Source organism: Condylura cristata, unplaced genomic scaffold, assembly GCF_000260355.1.
Source record: "Condylura cristata isolate star-nosed mole 26May11 unplaced genomic scaffold, ConCri1.0 scaffold00025, whole genome shotgun sequence".
Lineage (NCBI taxonomy): Eukaryota > Metazoa > Chordata > Mammalia > Eulipotyphla > Talpidae > Condylura > Condylura cristata.
The window spans coordinates 31447032-31451711 of record NW_004567126.1 but is presented as its reverse complement, the minus strand read 5'-3'; positions in this window follow the sequence as shown (position 1 = coordinate 31451711).

Below are 4680 nucleotides of genomic sequence, written 5' to 3'. Positions count from 1 at the left end.
GCGCTGGCTGAGCGAGGCGCCGGCTGGCACCCCGCCCCCGCGCGGGGTGGGCGGAAACCCCACACCCCTGAAGCGGCGTCAGGATCTCTGCAGCCGCCGACCTCCCTGACCCACTTGGCCCCGGCGATGCCCACCCCGTGCCAGCTGGCTGGAGCACACGGCGCTGTGGGCCAGGCACCTTGCAGGAACAGGTGGGCACAGGCGGAAACAGGCGGCCGAGGGCGGTCAGAAGTGGGGCTCGAGCTGGGGTGGGGGCAGGAAGAGGGGCTGCCCCCCCCTGGCGCGCAGCTGGGGAGTCAGCGGGCGAGGTCGGCTTCAGCGGTACCCGCCTGACAAAGGGCTAAATACAGCGGTGGTTCACAGGCAACGGGCAATTACCTGGCCCTCTGCTCTTCGGGGTTCTTTGCCCCGAAGGTGCCAGTTTCTCTTTCTAGAAAGCCGCCATTGTTTTGGCCCAAACACCGAACCTGTGCTCAGGGCCGCCCCCAGACCGCACCCAGCCGCCAGCAGCCCCAGGGCTGCCCCCAGACTGCACCCAGCCGCCAGCAGCCCCAGGCCGAGGTCGCTTCACTCCCTCCCCCACCCGGCAGCCGGGGCTGTGGCTCCCCTGAGGCCGCCTGAGTGGTGGCACAGGACAGCCCGTCCTTGGGGATGGCCGACTTCCAGGCTCATGCTGTGGTGGCAGGTGGCCAGCCCAGGCCCACCACGGGCCCACCTGGGGTGGCGGAGCCCAAGGCTTGGCACCGGCTGGCCCCAGGCTTCCCGGGCGGGGTGGGGAACGGCTGCCCGCCTGGGCCAGGTGTGGCGCCCGCCTGCCGCTGCCACGCAGGTTTGCAGACCCGTGGGTGGGCCCGGCCAGCGCTGGGCTGACTCAGCTCCCTGCCCAGCTCCCTGCCCAGCTCCTGCACGGGCCGCGCGGGCAGCCTGCGTGGGCTGCCAGGATTCTGGTTCTGAAAAGGCGCCAGATCGAGCTCCTGCTGGCACCTCAGAGGAGGCTCCAGCGCGTCCCGGACAGCTGGCTGAAAGGGGGGCCGGGTGTGAAGTGGGGACCACGAGGGATGTGTGCAGGGCCGGGACTCAGCTTTGGGGCTGGAAGGGACAGTGCCCTGGAGAGAAGCTGCTAGGGGCCCTCCCGGGGCGCAGGGGTTCAGGCACAGCTAAGACTCTGAAGCCACCTCAGCACGAGTTCCATCCCCCCAGGAACCTGACCCCCAGGGCTGGCAGACCTCCCCTGTCTGCCTGCTCCCCTCAGCAGTGCACTTTGTCCACCTGCCTGTCCTGCTCCCCACTGTCTCTGGGGAACCCTCTCACCCCCTGCACCCCTGGCTTGTGCCCCAGTTCTGTGTGCACAAATAAATAAATCTTTTTTAAAAAGAGAGAGAGAAGCCGCTCAGGAAGGCTTCTGCTGGCCAGAGAGGGTGGCTAAGCTCCAGAGAGCTTGACTGGGCTTGAGGCAGCTTGAGCAGGAGACAGATTTGGCTTCCGGAGAGCAGCTGCTGTGTCCTGAGCGACCACCCCAGCTGCCACGGGACAGCTGGCCCTGGCCAGCTCCCGCTGTGTCCACCAGTCTCAGGCTCATCGGAAGGACAACACCATCTTGCACTAGCAGACTTTGGGTGGACCACTGGGCCCCGTGGACACTGGCCGCTTCCCTTCATCAATCCCCCCTTGCCGCCCCTGAGCCTGCAGCGCCTTGCCTTGGGGCTGTGAGCACACTCACAGGCTCCTGTGAGACCGACCACTCCTTTCAGCTGCTCCTGCAGGCTGTGAGCACACTCGCAGGCTCCTGTGAGACCGACCACTCCTTTCAGCTGCTCCTGCAGGCGCTGACAGGGCCGTGCCTGCCTGTCGCTGGCTCAAACTGCTCTATTTGCCTATCTGATACCAGAGAGGATGATCAGGGGCCGTGACCTTGAGGCAGACAAAGGGAGAGATGCTGTTCTCCGTGCAGGGCCCTGTCTCCATTCTGGGAAAGAAGGGAGGAGGGAGAGAGGGAGGAAAGGAGGGGGGGAGGGGAGGAGGGAGGGAGGGAAGGGAGGGAGGGAAAGGAGGAGCCATCCACAGCCAGACCATGCTCAGGGCTTGGACCCGCCCCCCAAGAAGCTTGAGCTGTCTTGTGGGGTGCAGCAAAGCAAAGGGGACCCTAAGCAGTGTGACACTGCCCATCCGTGGGCAGGTGCACAGGGCAGCTGGCAGGGAGCCCGGGCAGGAAGCTGGGTCCTCCAGTTCTGAGCTCAAGACATCTGTCTGGTGCCCAGATACCCGGGGACCTGGAGCCCAGACTGGCACCCTGGGTGGGGGGCCTGGCTGTGGGCATGAGGGAGAGGGCGGCCTTTGGGGTGAGGCTCAGGCCCTCCCCGGAGTGAGGGTGGTGCTGGGGTGGGCGCAGCTGGGAAGCAGGCGGCCCGCTGCGGCCTCGCTAGGCCCGCTAAAGGCAGGCAAGCCGGGCAGTGACCCATCAGGGCAGTGGGCAGCGTGGGGGAGGTGCGCAGGGCCCCAGGGGTCGAGGGGCATACTCATGCCATGGGCTCCTGGCTTTTCTGTTGCTTTCCCAGCTGGTGCCTGAGGATGTGACGGCGCTGCCCCCAGGACGAGCTGAGCCCTAGAGACAGCCGCGCCGGCCCGGGGCCAGGTTTCAGGTGCGCACAGCCCGCTCAGCCTTCACACCCACAACCACGTCCTCTTCGTAGGCCCCGGCCCACCTTCTTCTGCTGTGATCCCAGGGCCCAGCCCAGGCAGCTAGGGGCTGCCCCCAGCCCGAGCCCACCAGAAAATGGGGGAGGCGGCTGGGCTACTCCAGCCTGAGGCCCAGAGCTCCTACAGCTGGGGTGCCATGGCAGGAGCGGAGCTTGTCCTGGGCTGGGCTGGAGCAGGCACGCAGAGGGCGCACACCTGCCCACGTCACGGCTGCTGAGCGTCTGGAGCAGGCCCCGGGCTCGGGTTTAGCCGGCAGAGCCCTCGGTCCCTCCAGGCCTGTCCCCTGGGCGCCTGGTCCCTCCAGGCCAGTCCCCTGGCGCCTGCGTGTGCCCAGCCCTGGGGGCCAGCGGGCTCTGGAGCCCTGGGTGAGCCTGAGGGGCTGTTTCCTACTGGTACAGCTTGACCAGGCCTGTGAGTCTGGGGCCCCCAGGCGGAAGGTTAGAGAAGCCGAGTCTAGGTGAGGAGATGCCAGACAGCAGCAGGCCACGGGGCGAGAGGGGCCGTGGGGGCAGTGCCAGAGTGGTCAGCAGGGGAGAGGCAGACGTGGGGGAGGGTGAGCTGAGAACAGGGTGTGAACAGGAAGCCACAATGCGATGCGGAGGTGGTGCTCAGGCTGAGATTTATTGCAGACTGTTCTGTGCCAAATCCCAACTGCCTTCCAGACAGGGCAGGTGAGCCCCACTGCACGGCAGGTTCTGCGCAGACCTGCGCCCATGTTGGTGGGAAACAGCGGGACCCGACACCAGTGTAAGGAAACCCCCAGGAAGGTTGAGCCTTCTGGGGGCGCAGGGGTTAAGTCTCATATCAAGCTGTGACCAGCCACTGAAGCCGGAGTTCGATCCCCCGCCGGGAGGGACCCACAGGGCGCGGCAGACCCCTCCTGTCTCCCCGCTGCTCCCCTCGGCAGTGGGTTTCAGTCCATCCGCCTGTTCTGCTCCCTGCTCTGTCTCTGTTCCCCACTCTTCTCACCCCCCACCTCTGGCCTGTACCTCAGCTCTTGTGTGCATAAATAAAAATAAATCTTTTTTTTGAAAAATTACATTACTCAGTGAATAATGAACAGAACTTTCATCTCAAAGATTCATTTATTCATACATATAGAACTGGGGTACAGGCCACAGGTGCGGGGGTGAGAGGTTTCACCAGAGGCAGAGCGGGGAGCAGGACAGATGGATCCACTGAGATCCACTGCCGAGGGAGCAGCGGGGAGACCGGAGAGGTCTGCCGCGCCCTGGGGTCCCTCCCTGGCCGGGGCTTGAACTGGAGTTGAGGCGCTGCGGCCGGCTGCAGAGTGCGGCGCTTTAACCGGAGGCCCCAGCAGGGAGGCCCCTACCGTGTGCTTTAGAACCAGCAGCGTAGTGTGGGAGGGCAGAGGGGAGGTGAGACACTGGCCGAGGGTCCGAGCTCTTGCCTCCAGGCGGCTCCCGCAGTTGGCCATGTACCACGTCACTGCCTCTAGCCTGAAGCCGGCGGGAGAGTAGCTGGCAAGTGTCTCACAGCAAAAGAAAGAAAAAGAAGTGATTCCCCCGGCGGTCTTTGTCACATGTTAATGTAGCAAATTAGTATGCTGTGTACCCCAAGCTTGCACATGGTGGATGTGTCCATTAGATGTCAATAAAACTGGGGGGGCAAGGGCCTTTCAGAAGGCAAGTGCCAGACCGACGCGGGCCGGCTGACCGGGCAGCGCGTCAAAGCGGTTCTGCTCTTCACTTAACCTGTGACGAGACAAGAAAGCAGTTTGCCTCTGCCAGTGGGGTGCACTGCCTCGCTCATGCACCCCACCTCGGCCTGCACCGCGAGATCACGAGGGGCTCCGCGGGCCCCCTGGGGCCCCGGCCCTGCAGACCCCAGGAACCACAGGCCCTGCTGCTCAGTGTGCCTCCCGCCGCCAAGTCGCCCCGTTGGGACTGATGGGAGCAGGCTGTTGGGGTAACCCGGAGCTTTGGTGCTCAGTGGCTCCCCCAGCATGACTCAGATTAAAGA